The sequence below is a fragment of the Phyllostomus discolor genome, chromosome 14 (genome assembly GCF_004126475.2).
Source record: "Phyllostomus discolor isolate MPI-MPIP mPhyDis1 chromosome 14, mPhyDis1.pri.v3, whole genome shotgun sequence".
Classification (NCBI taxonomy): domain Eukaryota; kingdom Metazoa; phylum Chordata; class Mammalia; order Chiroptera; family Phyllostomidae; genus Phyllostomus; species Phyllostomus discolor.
The window spans coordinates 2,021,288-2,041,719 of NC_040916.2; the positions used below are offsets into that span (position 1 = coordinate 2,021,288).

The window sequence follows — 20,432 nt, forward strand, 5'->3', positions numbered from 1 at the left end:
TAACCACTGTGCAGTCAAAAACTTAACTTTCACATACATGGTTTCCCAACTTGGATCAGAAATACAGTTGACCCTTGAACAAGGATGGTTTGAATTGCATGGGTCCACTTATATGTAAATTTTTAGTAACTACTATAAATGTATTTTCTCTTACGATTTTTAATAACATTTTCTTTTCTCTAGCTCTAACTTTATTGTAAGAATACAGTATATAATACATATACAAAATATGTGTTAATTGACTGTTCATGTTATCAGTAAGGCTTCCAGTCAATAGCAAGCTATTAGTAGTAGTTTTTAGGGAATCAAAAGTTATACACAGATTTTTAAGTTGTCCCTAACCCCACGTAGTTCAAGGGTCAACTGTATACCCAGCTGTACCATTTATGGCCCATCTATTTGGCACATGGTGTGTCTTCTACTAAAAATAAGCTTATTGAAATAAGAATTCATGTGTGTGTTTTGATTAGCCTGATGAATGATTAGCATAACGTATGACACATAAGTAGGTGCTCAAGAAGTATTTTATGAGTGAATGAATGAACAGAAGAGGACTCTCAAAAGACTCCAGCTATAGAGGCAAGTTTAAGAGAACTGATAATGGACCCCATCCTCACAGTAGGGCAGGGAAGTGTGAAAGCTCTTGTCCAGGGTAGGATGGATTGAAGTTCCCTCTGGTTCAGAGCCTCTCTCACTTTGGGGCCTTCTCATTCCCCCTTCTTGTTTGTATCTTCTCTTGATGTTTCTTATGATGTATTCTTTTTCTTTGTACGTATGGAAACCCAATAACTAATTATCAACACTAATAGATATGCAGATGGGCCAAATGTTCTCATTTGTAATGATGTTGCCTACCACACAGGAAGACTTGTGCAGTTTCAGCTGTGTTTTCATGTATTCATAAACATTTTTTTTTAGCATTGACTGGGTGCCAGATTCTAAACAAGACATTGGAATATGTCTTGTTTAGACATTAATTAGATATACATTCTGACCTTGAGGACCCTATAATCTAAAAAGGAAGGCAACCATAAAATAGGCATGAAGTGATAAATGCCATAGAATAGGATAGTATCCTTGAAGTGGTAGGGGAGTTTGCAAAGGGAAAGGTAACATCTAGCTTAAGGAAGTAGGGCTGGGAAAGAAATTAACATGTACTCATTAAATACCTATTATGCACTAGAAACTAGGCAAGGCTGTTGGTAATTTTTTTATGCTAACTCATATAATTCCCCAAACAATGCACCACTTATATCAGGAAACGTAATAACTAAGTAACAACCAGGAATTGAGTTATTCCTACATGTCTGACTGTCTCACTCAGGGAAGACTTTATAGATAAAGGAGACATTGGGCTGGGCCTGAAGGATAGGCAAGATTTGAACCTTGGAGTTTGGGGTTTGGGGTTTGGGGTTCAAAGAAAAGTCCCTTCCAGGAAAGGGCACAGTGTGAGTAAAAGGTATAACTGAAGAAATCCAGGGCCAGCCAGGGAGCAGAAGCCATTTGTTTTGATTACAGTTTTTGAAGCACATGAGAGATTTAATAGGATGAATTGGGAAAACAGTGACATGCTCTGACCCCTAACACTCTCCTGTTCCATGTGTTTGAAGGTCATTTTGTTCAAATGAGGGGCAATAGCCACACCACTTGGGAGTAGAACCCTGTGGCTTCTTCCCCATGGTGCTCTGGCCTGCTGGATATCCTTTCCTGGAGCCACCAGGTGATTTATCTTCTTTACTGTGGAGTCCTTCCTCTTCCTAACTTTGGTTCAGGGAAATAGAATGAGAGAGGAAGAAACTGCCATTTATTAAAAATGAGACCAACACTTCACATTTCATTTCTGCAACAACTCTGTAAAACAGTGTTTCTCTTCATTTAATCACTGATGAAATTCAGGGTCAGGGAGCCCAGGTGATACAACTTACAAGTAGCAGGGCTGAGATTAGTACGTAGTTCTGGCTATATTCTAAAGTCCTTTACACTATGACTTCAGGTGAATCCTATAGTGAATTTGCCTTCATTAAGCAAATTCAACACAATAACCAGAGAAGGTGACACCTGGAGCATGTTAGGAGTGAGCAGAAACCAGCCTGGTGAGAATACTCACCAGCATTGACGTCCACGGTGTGTCTGATGGTTTGTGGTGAGGCACTTTCTGTCACTGCTTGATCCCTAGTTCCTTCTCCTGGGTTTGCATGGCATGTCTTTATTCCTTTGTTTCCTTCCCTAGAGCTATGCTCCCAGCTCTCTTCCCAGATCCTCTATCAGTGGTGCTGCCCTGCATGTCCTTCTGATATTTCTTGCTGACTCTTACTAAAGTGTTTCCCTCTTTGTCCTCCTTTTCACCTTCTTTGTTTTCTTATTCCCTATATATCTGTCTGGACTGTCCCTTCTCTTCATAGTTTCTTCAGCCTCCTGTATCACATCCTGGAGAGCTGATTTTTGAAGATGGTAATATGGAGGAATAGTATGCTATTCATCTAATCACAACTCTGACCTTAAAATTGTGTACCACACTGTATCACCATCCACATGTCCTTATCAATGGAGATATTCTAAGCCCTGCAGTCTCCTATTCTCCCTACTTCTTCCCTCTAGAAATAGCCTCTTAATTTAGGAATTTGGAAATAGGCTCAGATAGGCAGTTTTCACTCTACCTATTAACTAATCCATTATTTCAGGCTTGAAGGTACTCCTGAACCAATCACTGTGGGGATAAATGAATAGGTAGATAGAAACAGAAAGCAGTAGTACCAGCTCACTCTCTGTCTCAGTATCTGCTCATTAAACTCAAATGCTGTGTGTGTTGAGAGAGCCCTGTACATAAACAAAGGAATCTGAAGTACTATCAGTCTCAGAAGCTGAGAGTAGGTGGGTCTCTAAGCCCACATTCATTTCGGAAAACTAAGTAAGGTACATGTCCAACATAGCACCCTGAGATGGAATGAGAGAATCAGGCACAAGGGTAATTGAAGCCCCTGCCAGGAACTAAGAGACAGCATCGCCTGGTGGAAAGCGGGCTGGACTGGGAAGCAAGAGACATAGGAGCCAGTCTCGAGTCTGCCAATGACTAGCAGTGACCTTAGGCAAATAAATCTCTAAACCTCTCAGGCCTTTATTTCCTTACTTGTGGAATAAGAGCATAGTTTCACTTGTCTCAAACCAGTGTGCCAGGAGGTACTCAAAGCCATAGGATTAAATTTTCATGTACTTCCTTCATATATCAATTTTACTTAAAGATTTTGAAGTAAAATTTTATTTTAATATTAAACAAATGATGCATACTGGGGTAGAATAAAAATGCATAATTTAAAAGACAAAATGGATTTCAAAGATGCCCAATGCTTGGCTCACCTCTGTATCTTTTGGGATATAATTCCCTCTCCTCTTCCTTTCAGAGTTGCTATGTCAGTTTGGGAGAAGCTGTGTTCGGTAGTTACAAGGTCACTTCTTGCCTTAAAACTCTATGTCCAGCCTGAGTCCCTCCCACTGCAGTTTGGTCCCATCCCTAGCACTGGCCTTAGTGGAGAGAGGAAACAACTACTCAGCCTCCTCTTACCAACCATGTATCGATTTTTACAGATATGGACCCCAACTTGAATAGCAACCTTGGAAAGCTCCAGAAGGAGATCAGCTTGCATTGGAGGCTAAAAAGAAGCATCTCTGGGTTTTCAAATGTTCTTAATGAGAGAGAAAGTGGAAGAAATGAGGGGTGGGGGATGTAAGAGGAAGGCCAGTAAGAAAAGCACTGAAGGATTATGTAAGCCCTCAAGGTTGGAAGAAGTTGGGTTTGGGGTTCTTTCCAAACTTGATGTCTTTATTCACTAATCTCCCTCCTGTCCTGCCCCAAAGAGAAATAGAAATTAAGCCAGATGCACACAAATCTTGAGGTGGGAAAAAAATAGGCAGCATGTGTGTCCCCGGCCTACCATGCCAGCTGAGTCACTGTTGCCTCTGACCCCCACCCTCAGGCCTCCAACCCCTTCCTTCCTATCCTCTAGCCTTAGCCTGACACCAAGGCCCTGGCCCAGGGAAGAATAGGCTTTTCTTCCCTTGTGTCAACTTTTGGAAAGTTCTCATAGTCTGATCAAAAGAAAGGATAAAAGCTTTCAGAGCATTTCCTGGGAGGCTGTGACCTCTGTCTGGCCCTTCTGACCCTGCTGTGTATTTTCTGGTCAAATGAGGGAGGAACACAGAGATGGGACCATGTCAGATATTCTCCTCTGTCCAGAAACCATGCCTACTTGCCAATGTGGGCTGATCAGGACCACTACTCCTTCCTCTGCCCCAATCCCAGGCAGTGCCTTTTGCCCCTGCAGGAAGAGAACAGTGTTCCTTCAGAGAACTGCTCAGAGAGGGGCATCTCAGGGACACCCTGTCCCCAGCTGGAAAGGGAGGATGACTTCCTGGCATGTACAGCAAATGAGCACTCCCTCTTTGATGTACCTGCCCACCCCCTCCACCCCTTTCACAGTCATCACCCTCACCCCGAGTCATCACCAGGCCACAGTGTCTGCTGCTACTCACTGTCTGGAGCAGCAGGCTGCACATGCTGGTTCTGCTGAGGAGCTTGGCACTGAGCAGAGTTCAGTTGAGGACAAAGGATCCACCACAGCCTCCCTAGCCCCAGCTCCAGCAATCCCAAGAGCCTTCAGTCCTGCCCCCATCTGGGCCCTCACCTCAGAAGAACATCTACTCAAAGATGTTAACCCATCTCTTGTCACCTCCACTAAAGAGCTAGAAAATCAGCATCAGTGCTAAGATATAACTGGAAGCAATGGCATTAATGGTAATAACTTCTATTTTCATTGTTATTCTATTGTTATCTGTAAGACATGAGACACTGAAGATGTTTTCAAGAACACTGGGGGAGATCTCCAAGGGTCTGGGCTGAGTTAGGTGGCAATGATCACAATGTCTGTTCAGAATCTTTTGCTCATGTGCCAGCCTTCCCTGGCTCTCTAATCACTCTTCAGAGAGCAATCACCATCACTGAGATAATCACCATCTGGCCTTGGCTCCTGAGACCCCCCACAGAGGGAATCTATACCCAGCTGATCCCCAAATATACTGGGTGAGGTGCTCATACCAGATTAGAGGTTGGAAATATTCTTCTGGACAGAGTCCTCTCTGGAGATTTCACCCCCACCCCAGCTGCACTTACAGCAGAGGAGGCTGGTAATATTAGAGATGGGGACAGGGGGAGGCAGAAGGTGAGGGGGAACTCCTCCAAACTTTAAGCTTCTCCAGGTATCTTCCCTTCTCTGTCTGCCCAGCACTGAAGATTTACTTTCTGACCACTGGAGGACAGGGCTTCCCAGCCCTGTGGAAAGTCCCTTGGCTCTGTAGCTTGCATTCGCTCATAGCCTCTTCCCCTCCCCAGCCCACTCCTTTTACTATAGGTCAAGCCATATCAAATTGCCAATTTGAAAAATTGGGTCCCACTTCAGCAACATCAAATGGTTCAATCTACTAATATTTCATAACAATAAAACTAAGAGTATCAGCCACCTGCAGACCACAGGTTCTGCAGTCTACAAAACACATAAATAGTTTCACTTGACCCACACAGCCAGGCTGGGTCCAGCTAAGCAGAACTGAGCTTTCTTTAAGATCACAGCTGACAAATCATTAAATCCAAGGGTGTTTTCTCAGTTCTTGATCTCAGCAATCTCTGTACAACACTTGAAACTGACAACGAATTGATCTGCTCTTCATACTTTTTCATTTGGTTCTTCCTGTGATGGGAATCCACTGATTTTGTAGACTTTGAATAGCCATTAAGTGTCCCTGTAACTTCTAGATTTCATGATTTGGGGCAAATCACTTCAACTTTCTGAGTTTCCATTTCCTTTATCTGTAAAAAAGATTTAATAATACCTTTCTCACTATGGTATTTGGAGAATGAATTGAGAGTAAATATGTAAGAGCATTGTAAAAGCACTAAATGTGAGATGAGTCTCATTGCTACTTTCTGGCATTGTTCTATAAGTTTCCCTTTCCATTTAATTTTGATCCATCTTTCTGACTGTGGTCTCTCCTCTGCTCCTTACCTGTTGGTGTGTCTCAGGGATCCACCCTTGACTGTCATGTCTAACCACTCCACTCTCCTTTCTTAGCTGTTTCAACCCTTCCTATGGATTCCACTTCACTTCTGTCTATCTGTCTAAGTGCTGACAGGCTCCCCTTATGTGAAGCATTCCAGTTTTAATGTGTCCAGACTCATGTCCACGCTGCTCAAAAGGGAGTTTCTCTTCTCTTTTCCCTCTTGTTCACAGCATTACCACGCATTCAGTACCCTGAGTTTCTCCTTGCCCCTCATCCAACTGGTAACTAGGTCTTATCAATTCTGCCTCTGTGGGCACCTCTCCATCTCCTTAGAGGCTTCCCTCACTCAGTCTCACATTCTCTTTCACCTAAAACATTTCAAGGATCCCCTGCTCTTCCTGTCCCAGACTCACTTTCCTCACTTCCACCTACCCCGCCTGCCATAGGGCCTTTTCCATTGCTCCTGCTTTAAATTATTTAATGCGTCCCGCAGCTTTCATAATAAAACCCAAACTCCTGACATAGAATTCAGAACACTTCACCATCTGATTCCACCCTAATTTTCAAAGTGTCTCCTTTGATACTTCCATTCACTCTTCAAAACGTGGCTGCACTCCACTTGCATGTCCCATCCCTTTGGTTATGCAGTTCCCTCTGCCCAGAATGCCCTCTGCAAGGACTTTCCCTCTGTGTTGCTAGGACATTTTGCCACTTTATCAATATAGTGCATGCATCTTTGTCCTTCTCAAAAAATTGTGAGCTCTTTGAAAGCAGAGACTATATCTTAGTTTTCTTTTTTAAGCTGGTACCTTTTCATTTAGCTGGATTTATTAGTATAAAAAATGACTTGGACTTGAAATCCTTGCTCTGATTCTGGGCTAGAAATGTCAACCATAAAGCATATGGGCCACCACTAACACTGTCCCTTGCCTTTAACTGATATCACTAATTTATCACAGTACTTTATTTCTCACTGAGCCTCAGAATCTTCTCAACATGGTGATACAGAGAGCCATTTTCAATCAAATGGAGTGGTCTAGCAAATGAAACCTATTTGTTGTCCTCGCATGTCTGGGTCACAGCCAAACATCCCTATCTGTTCTTCTTTCCCACTATTTGCCACCCTGGTCTGTGTCATTTACTAGCTAATGGAAACTTCAGTCAATCTCTTAATCTCTCTAGGGCTCAATTTCCTCACCTAAGGAGGCAATAAAACCTTCCATTGTGTGGTCAGGGTTACATGAGATAAAATATGTGAAATCTTTAAGGCTCTTAGTCAAATATAAAATGTTATTATTAGCTTACTTTGCAGATGAAGAAAAGTATCTACTAAATTAGAGAAACAAGGGTTTAGACAGGTAAAATACAACAACTTGCTGATAGTTATTTAATAGCTGAGTCAAAAGCTCTGTCTCCAGTCTTATGGAATTTGTCACATTATTTCTCCACACCCCAATAGGCTAACCCCTGCCTTATTTCTCCTTTCTTTAGGGGAACAGTGATTTATGCGGTAGGATGTACCATAGCCCCAGAATTGGAGGAGTCTTCCAAACACTATGCTTTATCCCACCTCCCCTTAATTCCTGGGAGGAGGGTCCCCCCAAACCCCCCCGCCACTTGCTGAGAGGTAGAGGGTGTGCAGTGAGGGATACTGCATGTAGCTAAGTTCCTCGGCTACTGCCCTTTGGCCCCTTGCCCTCCTGCTTGTCCCCAGCCTTGGTGGCTCCAGAGAGCTGGCAGGCTTCTCAAAACCCAGTATGGCCAGGCCTCAGAAGATAAGGTATTTGGGGTGAAGGCCAGTGAGCCACTGAGCTGTCACCAGATATGCTACTAGAGTCTGAGAAACCAAAGAAGGGCCAAGTTGATGGGACCTGTTCCTTAGGGTCCCAGGATCAGCAGCGTTCCCTACCTGAGAGAAGAAAGGCAGGCCAATTAAAATCCTAGCGGAAGATTCCTTCTCCATATACTTTCTTCTCTGTGATCTTATAGGTTGCACTAGCTAGTGATGAGGAAGGGCTTGGGCCTAGTTGGTGGGGGCTCCAAGAGGCAGTATAGGACGAGGCAGGAGAGTCACTCTTCAGTATGGAAGCACCCTCAGGAGCAACTCCCATTAGAGTAATTTCATTTTACCACTCCTTCCAGGAAGAAAGAACCATGCCTATCTTCCCAAATAGAATCTTTTCTGAACTAATTATTAACCTTTGTTTTGTTCATATTTGTGTCTTCCTCAGTTCCTAATAGAGCTTTGTTTAAAAGAGTCTATAAGATTGGTCTTCTACATTTCTTTTTCCTCCCTCAGGCCCCTTTTCCATGTGTAACATGCTTCCTCCTTGGGAAGTTCTCTCTCCAAGCTTCCTATTGAAATTTCAGGGCAACATTTTGGGACACTAATTTGGTTTCCCCATCAACCTTTATGACAGACTGAAAATCTGTCTTTTCTCTAGTTTCCCTCAGTCCTCACTCCACACTGCCCTCTCCCAACTATCTGTAGTGAGGGAGCCATATAGGGTAATGAAGGCCCAAAACAGGTACAAAATACTCAACTATAGGGCCTCAATGCCAGAAATCCAGTCTTCTGTGGGGAGGTAAATTCCTCTTTTCACAGTTCAGAGAGGCAGAAAACTTCAGACCTGGGCCAAAAACTGCTTCAGAGTTGGACACCTTTGAACTTGAGCAACAAGGTCCTTATGAGGAGCCCAGTGGTTCTTTTTGCCCAGTGACCAAGGGCAAAAGAACTGAGGCTTCCGAGTAAAGGAGAAAGAAAAGTAGGAAAAGGAAGATGGAGGGGAAGCAGAGGGGCACCAGCTCTTAAGCCTGTTGAATTATAGGTGGGACAAAGGCTATAATAACCTGAACTAGGCTCTGCTTTCTCCTACCAACAATAGTTCTTAGCAAATAACAGGGCCTTCACTGTGGAGCACTCTTCCTCTTCTCACTTAGCTTAATTTCTACACCCAATCTGGCCTCATCTTAGATGTCACTTTCTCTGGAAAGCCTTTCTGAATGCCCACATCCCCAGTAGGATTTGCAGCCCATACTCTGTCCTCCCATAGTACCATGGACATCACCACTTCACCCCTACAATGAGCCAGCCCTGTGTGTGGAGACTGTGGATCACATCATCCTATCCTCCCTGGGAGGTGGGTAATGTTATTACCTCATATTGATGATGTAGAAACCAGACTCTGAAAGGGTAGCTGACTTGCCCAGGAGGCCCACTAGGAAGTTCAACCCAGGCCTGCTTAAACAGCAGTCCATGCTTTTCACCATGCTTCCACCATACATCCATGCTGAAAGGCACTCATGGTCATCCCATTCAATTCCCTCATTTTACTGAAGAAGCAGCCCAGGTCTAGAAAAGCTGAGTAACTTTCCCATGACCACACAGCTAGCTAGTATCACATGTGATTTTAATCAGAATTAGAGCAATAACCCTGAACTTCTTTCTTACCCCAACCCCTCTCTTCCTACAAGACCCTTTTTTGACCCTGGGGTGCTGAAGGACCAAATGGTGGGGAACCAACCCGGGAACATTGTCTGTTGACTCTTCCCTTGTCCAACCACAGCCACAGCCCAGGAGATGTCCAATGTGCCCAGCCCATCACCAGGTATCAGAAATCATCCTCACCCCTTTAGCAGCTGGCCCAGAAATACACCATCTAGATCATAAACAACAGCAAATAGCTGGCCCAGAGGGAGGGAGCAGATTCAGTGATGTTCTCTGCTCAGGGTATGACAATGGGCAAGAGAATTCTTTGAGACAGCTGGAAATCCCACGGCCCACAGGGGCTCTGTGCCACCAGCTTTTGTTCAATAAGAGACCTCTCTTTTTCATCAGGGGGTATGAGTTGTCTACCTCTTTCTATCCTTCCCCTTTGCCTAGAAACATCTTATATCCAGGACATGCTTTCCTGTTATGTCAAAATTTATCAGCTGTAGTATAAGCAATTTATCCCCATTTTTACCCTTGGTGAAGATAGAGACCCATAGGTACACTGTACTTAGGATGCATATCCAGGAAACTGAGCTACCTTCCCTGAGAGGGGTTATTTCAACTTTCTTTCCTTCTCAGGGCTCCTAGTTCATGTATGGAGAGCAACCTGACCTTCACACACAGAATTCTAAGGGTACCACCTGGGTAGGACTATCTCTACTCCCTTTCCAACTTTCTACTTATTTTCTATTCACTTTCCTTGTTTTAAGAGAAGGATGGGATAGGGATAGCATGAGGACACTGACTAGATGCAGAACTAGATTTGGAGGTTACTATATCCCTGTCCTCTCTCTTTCAGTAGCTAACTGCCTAAGTGCAGCTGGAAGAGTTGAAGTTATACTTAAGGCAGGCCTCTTTCTCCAACAGGGGACATTAGAAGGGGCATTTGGAGGCAGAAGAACCATTCCAGGGTATAAGGGTGGGGAAGGTGTATTGTGGATGAGATGGCTTAAGCAAAATCCTGTAGCCACAGAGAGAAAATTCTAAGTGAGGAGTAGAATTAAGGGATAGAAGGGTCCTGCAAGGACCAGAGTGTGTGAGCCACTCTGATGTAAGGGAAACATCATGTAGATCAGTGTTTGATAATATTAGCAAATAAGCAAACCAATATTAGCTTAGCTCTCCATCTGATGGAGTTTCTGCCACTGTGACCCCATCCACAACCCAAGGTCCCAGCACAGCATTGTGAAGTTAGCCCTCAAATTCTTGGGGTTCTGGTGAGCCCTCCATCTAATTCCCTTTTCAGGGTGCCTGCTCTGGGCTTCCAGAAGATGCCTCAGACCAGAATACTAGGAATAGACACCCACTACAGATCCTTATACAGACATAGGATATTAGCAAGGAGGATTAGAGACAGGCATCACAAAGGCTTTGTAATAAATAGAGATCTCAGACTCTAAACCCTAGCAAAAAGGCAGTGGGGCTTCTCTCTCTATAGCCATCCAAAGTCAGGAGGAGAGGAGGGCTAAGGGAGGGGAGGGAATCAAAAGATCTAGGATCAGTCTGCCTAGAGGCAGTAGAAGGGTCAAGGTGACCTTTTGAAGTTCTTTCTAGACCCAGAATCCTATTTAAGTTCCCTGTACATGTTGTTTGCCCTACCTACCACCCCACCATGCTCCCACTCCTTCCCAAGGAAGGTGGGTAAAAGATAACTGTGAAAATTCTATATAGGAGCACCTGAATGAAGCCACAAGGCAGATAATGACCCTCAAAAATCACACACAAAAAAACCCTATAGGCAAGAAACATCCATTCTCATTCCAGCCTTGTCACCTGGACACATCATTTTACCTCTCACAAGAGAAATGATAAGTGTTCCATCTACTTCACAGGGCCATGAAGAGCTGAGACTTATCTACAAGCACTGGGCAAATGGAAGGATGGTTCCCCTGGGCCTGTGCTGTAGCAGGCCAGGGTTTGGTAATTCACACAGAGCTCCTCCAGCATGTTTCACTCTGTTCAGGTGGGGATGGGAGGGAGCTGGGCACAGGGACATTAGCCCATCCAACTCCTTCATGGTCAGGTGGGGTGCACCATGCTCAGAGTTCAGCAGAGGCCACATCTGTGGTTAACGTATAAGCAGCTGGGTTTGGGGCAGCCGGACATTCCCTGCCCCAGGGCCACATTCTTGAGGTCACAACAAGTGCAAACTTGTTATAACCTGTGTTGAAGCAGCAGGGGGCAGCGAGGGCATTGGGGGTGGCGGGGTGGGGGGAGAGCGGGGCGGTGGGGGTGGGGATGGAATGGTGTTGAGCTGACTGAGGCTGGTAGAGGGGGTACAAGGGGGAAAGAGGGGGCTGGGTGGAGGGTGGGTGTGCAGGGACATATGCTAGTGGATGGCAGACATGCAAGTCTGTGGCCCTGGGGCAGCCTCTGTGTCTGGGCACATCTGCTCCCCATGCCATGTGTGGAGCTGCATAGATGAGTGTGTGCCTGTGTGCCTCTGCATATATGAGTCCTGCAGTTGTCGGGGGAGGAGAGGTGGCAGTCAGGCCCAGCTGGGCAAGTTGAGCAGAGAAGGGGTCAAGCTGTGTCCCTTCTCTTCTCCAACTTTGTTCACAAGCTGCTCCTGCCCTGCCAGCTGGGGCCTCTCCCCTCCATGTGCCCATTTCCCCAGCCTGCCCAAGAGAAGGGAGAGTGCTTCCTGCCCTCCCCCTTCCCCACCCCAGCTCTGGGCCCACTCCCCCATGCTCTCTGAGCCCTCTGGACACTGGGGCGTGTGGGGGTTGGTGGTGGGGGCAGTCTCTGAAAGCAGGTGACTGTTTGGGGGAACTTGGGGACAGAGCCCCCATTGTGCCCGCCCCAGAGCCACCTCAATGGAGCTCTCTGGCACAAAGCGTCTTTGACAATGGGCAGGACATTAGTATGCAGAGCCAGCCCCTCAGCTCTCTCCCAGTCCTCCAGCCCAGGAGCAGGAGGTAGGGGGCTGCTGGCAATGCCAGTGGGGGCAGGGGGTGGGGCAGGGCTGAGACTGAATTGATCTTAGCCCACAAGGGCTCCCTGGGGGGCACTACCCAGGAGACAGGGAAAGGAGACTAGACCAGGGCCCCCAAACCTGCCACTTGCCAGAAAGAACTTTGTAAGTGGAAAAGGCCACAGGGACTGGTAATGATGGGAGAGGTGGGGCTGTGGGAGGCCAGGCCCCTTGGTTTCAGGCAGGCTCTAGAAAGAAGCAGTGGGCAGTCTGAGCCCACCTACTTTTTTGCCTCAGTTTTACCCTTTATTCAAGGATATTGTGTGGGCAGGAGAAGAAAAACAGAGCAACAGACAGCAAGATCTCAAACCTAAGCCCACCATGTCTCAGAGTTGTCAAGTTTGGGGGTTGTGGGTAGGAGCTGAACCTCCAGAATGCAGAAAGGGTGTACACTCAGCCCTGAAGTATCTGGGCTTCTAACGAAGGTGGTGCCTGCAGCCCACGTTAGGGGAATTTGACTAAAGGACCCAAGAGCCAGGACTAGCTCTTCCTTAGTGTGTGTCTGTCTGTCTCCCCATGTGCCTCAACTCCTTCCCCATGCTGTGAGGAGAGGCTTCTCTTCTCCTGCCCAGGGGACCTCCAGCCCTCCCTCAAACCCCATTATCACCCTCAACACTACCAGCTGACTTTCCTAAGATGCAGTGTCCTACCCTATGGCACCTTAGCACAGAAGGCAGATCAGGAGAGCCTGGGAAAGTGAGTGGGCCCTGGAGTGGTGGGACCACTGAGAGCAGACAATGCTCTGGGAAGAGGCTACAGGCACCACATGAGAAGCACTGTTGTCCTATCAGACTCCCTCTGTCCTAGGTCCAGGGACCCTCAGGAGAAATGCTGGGGCCACTTTACAGAACTGTTCCCCATAAGACAAGACAGAAAGACCCTCTGTGCTTAAGCATGTCTCCTGGCTTTCTCCTCTTCCTGGGATGTCAGGAAGTCCTCCAGGCTATCTGCCCTCAAGGCTTTCCGATTTACTCCTATGAGCTTTGGAACTCTAGGTGGCTCTCCTGGATTGCTGGGGGAAAGGTAAGATCTGCTTGGGTTTATTTACCCCATTGGAAAAGTCTGGTGGGGAGAGCATAGGGCTAGGAGATGAACTCCTGTGTTCAGGGTCCAACAACCCTGTTAACTTTCCCTGGGACCTGGTACAAGCACTTTCCCTGTCTGGGCCAGGAAGCCCTATCTGTAATGTGGGAAGGATTACCTCTGTAGCTCCCTGCTTTCTGAGCCAATAGGCAGTGAACTTGGAGGGTAAGACTCTGGAATTTAATAAGAACTTACTTTATTCAGCACTATGCTAAGACTTTTTCTAGTATTATGTTACTTAGTTCTCAGCAATTCTAAAAAAGTAGATGGTTTAAGCCATATTTTATAAGTGAGGAAACTGAAAGACAGGGATGTTAATAATCTGCACAAGGTCACACAGCTAGCAAGTGGCAAAATTGAGATTCAAGCTCAGTTTTAGTAGGTAGTCTGTCTCCAGAGCCCATATGATTAACCATGGCCCCAAAATTCATCCCTAGTGAAAACATTCAAAAAACCGTGGGCAATGGAGAAAGATCAGTCAGAATATCCAGATTGGCCAAGAGTTTCTTCAAACTGTTTCCTGAGGTTCCTCTAGACTAGTAATTCTCAAAGTATGGTCTGGGGCCCCTGGAGGTTCCTAAGACCCTTTCAGAGGCTCTTTGAGGCCAAACCTATCTTTATAATAATGTTAATATGTTGTTTGCTTTTTTCACGTATTCTCTCATGAGTATTCAGAATTTTCCAGAAGCTACACGACATATAGTATTGTTCAATGCAGATGCAGACATGAGAAACCAACTGTCTTCTATTAAGCCGGACATTAAAAGAGTTGTGAAAATGCAAGACAATGACACTCTTCTTACTAAAGTCTTTGTTTGATTTTTAAATATAGCTATTTTTATTTAAAATATAACTTATATTGACATGCAATGGTTTTGTTGTTTTTAATCCTTACCTGAGGACTAGCTCATTGATTTTAGAGAGAGGGGAAGGAAGGAAGAGGGAGAAAAACATTGATGTGAGAAAGAAACATTGACCAGTTGCCTCTTGTCACCCTCTCATATGTACCCTGACCAGGGACCAAACATACAACCCAGGCATGTGCCCTACCCAGAAATCTAACCCATGACCCTTTGGTTCACAGGACAACACTCCAACCAATTGAGCTACACTGCCAATGTTGTTCTTATTTTTAAATAAATTAATAACTATTTAAGTCTCCTAGTTCTTATTTCTTTTTTTAAAGATTTCATTTATTTTTTTAGAGAGAGGGGAAGAGATGGAGAAAGAGAAGGAGAGAAGCATCAGTGTGAGAGAGAAACATCAACTGGTTGCCTCTTGTATGCACCACAACCAGGGACCAAACCCACAACTCAGGCACATGCCCTGACTGGGAATTAAACTGGGGATCTTTTGATTTGTAGAACAATGCCCAACCAACTGAACCACACTGGTCAGGGCCTCAGTTCTTATTCCTAACATATCAATAGTTATGACCTATATAAGCAAAAGCACTTTGGTATCTTTGATAATTTTTAAGAATGTAAAGTGGTAGTTGAGAACAACTACCCTAGGCCCAAATATACTCTCTCTTCTTGCCAGTTGCCCATGACTTTTTTTTTTTTTATGACAGGGTCAAACAGGGAGGTTTAGATACGGGAAGGAGGTATGTGCTGTGGTCTCATGGTTGGGACTAGCATCAGGGGTAACGATGAAAATTAGGGGTTCTAGGGTATGCTGCCTTTAATATTCAGGTGATTTTATCTCTATAGGATAGGGTGATTGCTAGGAGAGGGATTTCTCTTGAGTCTCTTAAGAGTTGGGTAATTGGGTCTTCCATATACCGTACTCCAGGATACTCATAGCATCTAAAGCAAGGTCCTCCCCTCCCCTGGATCAACATTAAGAAGGGTTTCCTAGGTAGAGCCAAATTGGTCAGCAGGAACTCTGGAGCCAAGGGTCTAATGCAGAGAAAGATGACTTTGCTTCAGGGAGTCCGCAATCTGACGTGGGCAGAGGCCTAACTCTAGAGGAGTCCCTGTGTAGTGAGGCAGATAGGATGTCCCCTCCAACATCACCACTGCATTGAGCATCCTGGGCAAAGTTACAGACACAAGGGACAAAGGACAATCAGGATGCTGAGGAGAAGGGGGTACAAGATGACAGAGCAGATAGGCAAACAGAGGAATGGAGATTGGCAGGGAGGGTAGGACTAGGAATAGCCTGTGTGAAGGCCCAGAGTAGGAGAAGGAGTGTGGCTCAGAACTGCCATTGAATATATTCCCCTGGAACAAGATCTGACTAGAGCAGTCCCCAAAAATGGGGGTGCTGGGGGGATAGGGGGGAGACTTACGAAAAAATATCTTGAAGACTATGATTGGGAGTTTTCATCTGAAAATCAACAGGGATATATAGGCAGGAAAGGAGCAAGATAAAACTGATTCTTCATGGTGACAATTTCAGGGACAATTCTGTGGTAGAAAGGGAATCAGGGAAAGGGACAGGCTAAAGTTATGGGGGTCATTATGTGGGCATCCCGGCTGATGAGATGGACAAGCTAACACAAGGGGAGGGCACATACACCTGAGAGAAAGTGCGTGGGGCTGGGGGAACCTAAGCAAGGAGAAGAACAGGCAGGGTCATTGAGGGGAAGAGGTGAAAGGCAGGATAGAGAGAAGCTGAAAGAGAGAAGTTATGCAGAATGGGGAAAAAGACAATCTAAGCTGCAGGAGTGTCAAACTCATTTTCACTGGGGCCCACATTAGCCTTGCAGTTACCTTCAAAGGGCCAAATGCAATTTTAGGACTGTATAAATGTAACTACTCCTTAACTAGGGGCAAGGAGCTCAGCACTGCTGCCTGGTAGAAACGAGGTGCCAGGCCAGATAAAACAAGGTGGAGGGCCAGATTCAATCTTCGGCCCTTATGTTAGCCACCTGTGATCTAAGGGAAGAAGTTCAACAGCTCAGTTATTGAATCCAAGTTGAGGCAAGACATCTGCTTGGTGAAAACTTTGGGAGGAAGGGGCTATAAGTATGGAGACCCAGGCCCCGGTGCTGGTCAGCCTGTTGGAATAAAGATAGGAAACTCATCTTAAACTACATGATAATTCTCCCACCTTCCCAAACTCTAGAACAGTAGGTGGATGGTGAGCTAGGACCTCAGAAAAACCACAGTGAAGGGCTAGGGCAAGGTGCAGGAGCCAGGAAAGATGACAGAGTCAGAAAGAGTCAGAGCACTTTCTCCAGGCTAAGCACCATTCCAAGCCCTTTACAAATATTGACTCTTTCAGTCCACAACTATTATTAGCCCCATTGTAAGGATGAGGAGACTTGTGTAGCTAAGTGGTGAAACCAGGATTTAAACCCAGGAAGTCTGACTCCAAGGCTATACTCTTAACCACTATGTCTACCGCTTCTCAGGCAATACCAGAGCAGAAAGGACTCAGGGAGAAAACTGTGGCATGGAACAGCCATTCTGGAGAGGTCTCGATAGTTGCCACAATAATCCCTGCACTTATCTGAGCTTCACAGCTCCCCTCAGAAGTCTACACAATGGGCTTTTTTGTTCTGGGATTTTTTGTTTTTGTCTAGAAGGTGGTCTCCCTTTCTTCCCCAATCCTTATTTTAGATTTCTTTCCTTTCGTGAGAAGTGGTTTCTGAAATCTAACCTAAGTTCATCCAACTGCAGGCTCACTCCATTCCCAGATCCTCTGCCATTGGAAGAGAAGCAGAAGGCCCTTTCTATGTTTCACCTTTTTAGAGGCCTAAGATGTTAATTCAGGTCTCTCAGTGTCCGGGCTTCTTGAACCTCTTTCTGCAAGGCACATAGTTCAGTTTTTACTTGTCTCCCACATTCCAGAGCCAGCCCCTCCCACCTCCCCACCACCTCAAATCAAGCTCCAGGCTGGCAGACACCCACGGGAGAGTTTTTCCCACAATCCCTTTCTCTTTGCCCTTTCAAGGTTCTGATGGGGGGAGGGGATGAAGAGGGGACACTTAGTGCACTGTCTCCATGAAGAATGATGGCAATACATATATTAAACTCAGATGAATGAATTTTAGCCTGAGGTAGAGTGGGGTGATATGTTAAACTCAGAAAGCTCTGATTCTCAACAGCTGCCCAAGCCAGCCACCTTTCATTGGGTGCTTTTAAAACACTTGGATTCCAATCTTCCTACTGTTTCATCTCAGTGGTGTGTGTCGTATGATCCCTTCTTTCTACCTCCTTCCAGGGCCTCACCACTGTCCTGGACAGCTTGGCCTCAGACTGGACAGTAACACTGACCAGTCAGGCAAGAGAAGAATCTAGGCCAGGGAAGGGAGGGAGAGTGGAGGTTTTTTCTTCTGTCCTAAATAACCCTTGGTGGGAGAGTTGAGGAGTGCCATTGCCCAATGTCTCTTTCCCTCCCCACCAGGGGGCCCAGCCTATCTTCCATATTGTTCACATTTTGCTAGGAGACCCAGAAAGCCTTTTTCCTCAGAGGAAGTGGGGAGTTCCTGCATGATTCACCCCCCCCCAGAGCCCTAAACCCCGTATCCCACGACTTCCAGGATGACCACAGAGGACTTATTCTGAGCCCACTCAGATCCATGTCCCAGCCTCTCTAGTCCTTAGGGACAGCAAGGGAAGGAGGCCTCTGGGTTTTCTGCCAGGCTTTTTCCTTGTAGCCCAATCCAACCAGGCTGGAGCTATAAATGAGCTCATGTATAGAAGGTAGCAGGTGCTATTCACTGGGGCACAGGGACAAGATGGAGGATGCCAAAGGGCAGACAACAAATCACATGTGTCAACAGACTGGGTGTGGGGGTGATGTTGAGGAGATAGAGTTTTTCCTCAGGGTAGGGGCAGCAGTGGATTGTGCATTAGAACCACAGAAGGAATGGAACCATAACCCTGCCTCCCCCCTCCACTCAGTAGTCATTGCCATTTGATATCCACTGAGACAATTTGGCTGCTCAGACTCTGGGTGGGGGCTGGGGGATGGGTCAGAAAACAGCAGCTCCTTTCAGGACCCAGGTTGGCAAGAGCTTTGGGAGGCTGGACTGGCCCAGATCACCCCCCACACACATCCCCTCTCTCCTTCCCTCACCACCACCACCAAAGAACTGGGCCCAGTGGGGGGGGGGGGGAGTGCAGGGAGGAGTTGGCACTGCCTGGGCCATGCCTATTGCCTCTACAGACCAGCTCTGGCCCTTCTCCCTGGGGTAGCGCCTTCCCTCCCCCTCCTTCTTCATTTCCTCCTCCATGAAAAACCAGCTATGAGCCAGGACACCTGCTTCCTTCTACTTGGTCCCTCATACCCTGCCTATACTCTTAGGAATTAAAAAGCCCTACTCCTCATCACAGGATGGTGGCCTCCATCATGCCAGAAACATGTTTAGAAATCTTTGGAGATCAGAAAAAGGGTTTTGGGATGAAACTAAAGGGAATTCAGTGGTGGCTGCTGGTCCCTCCTCAGGCTGGTCTTGACACCCACTCCAGGCCCTCCTTAGCACACTTAAGTAATGGGCATTCCTCACAGAAGGGCACCAAATCTCACATCATCATCTCCCTCCTGTCCAGAACTGCCTAAAAGCAATCCTGGTGGGGGGAAAAATTCAAACCCTACAATCAAGGCAGATCATCCAAAAATCTTTAGCCAGAATTTGTATTGATGAGCAACATAATCAGTCTTTAAGCCTTGGCCTTCTTTGGGTCCAAATTCATACTAGCATCCTCAGCAATCCCACTTCACCATCTCCCTCAGTCTGCCTGGGGTACTTCATTAACAAGAATGAAATCTCAAGATAAGAGAGGCCCTAATCCCACTTTTGCCCAGCTTTGTCCTTCTATCCACCCCAGGGTTCAGCTCTCCTCCCCGTCCCCCAAATCAGGAAGTTCTTTCATTTCTTTCCTTACATAGGTGCCCTTGGTTAGTTCCTGAGGGTAGAAGGGATGGAAAGGGAAGGTCATCTCCATATGAAGGTGACTGTTAGAGTACAATCTGCCCTTCTTCCTCTAGCTGGAGTGGCCCTGCTGCTTTCCTCCTGGGGATCTTAGCGTGAAACAGCTGGGGGAGTGGAGTAGTAATAAAGAGGGGTATCTTGAAGTGGAAGGCAAGTAGGAATGGAGGGAAGAGACTGGGTGGGCAGGAGTCCCAAGCACACCGGGTTACTGAGGATCCCTAGTTCAAGTTGTGCTTTTCTTTACATGTGTGAACTAGTGGCAAGTGGGTGTCACTATGTGAGTGTCACTATATAGGGAGGGGGCAAGGGCTAGGCATGGGAGTGGGAGTAACCTGATGATCCTGAGAAGAGGGGGCGCTGTCTGGAGTGCCAGTGCGGGGGCGGGGTGGGGGGCATGATTACAGGTGGTGGTCACTGTATTTGTTGGAGAAGCTGTGATGCAAGTGCAGGGCTGCCCAGTAGGAAGGAGCATAAGGAAAGCCCTTCCCTTAGCCTAAAGTGCTGAGGTAACCAACTTGGCTTACCTTCTGGGAGCCCTTCCCTGGAGGGTCAGTGTGGGGCCGCCTAACGTGGGAGGCTGAGGAACAGAGCCATCCCGCTGAGACCAGCCGGGGTAGAGACCGCGGGGCTTGGGGCCCCGATCTCCCTGTAGAGTAAGGAGGACAGGACCCCGGCCGGGCGGCAGCACTCCCTCCCTCATTAGGGCCAGGGGCTTACCTTGGGTCCTTGTGGAGTGGCCCTTCGGATGGGCAGCAGGACTGACAGATGGATGGGGAGGACAGGAGTGAGGAAGAAGCTGTGCGACGCAGGGCCGGAACTCTTAAACCGAAGCTGGGATCAGATAAAGACTGGTCCGGGCCGGGGCCGGGGTCGGGCCCGCTGGGGGCAGAGCTGGGCCGGGCCGGGCCGGGCCGCCCCCTCCCTTCACAGCTCCGGAGCCAAACTTT

The 20,432-nt window shown here is 46.7% G+C and overlaps 1 protein-coding gene across 2 annotated transcripts in view; it reads right to left on the minus strand.

The window, feature by feature from the left end:
• Positions 1-20,432, minus strand: part of KCNJ10 (potassium inwardly rectifying channel subfamily J member 10) — a 35,318-nt gene extending 14,886 nt beyond the window's left edge. The window contains exon 1 of one of the 2 annotated variants that reach the window (XM_028531073.2): positions 20,203-20,432. The gene's annotated coding sequence lies outside the window, so the exon portion shown is untranslated. Of the gene's footprint in view, positions 1-3,354; positions 3,573-20,202 lie in introns of those variants that run through there. The other variant, XM_036014963.1, reaches the window with a different exon arrangement.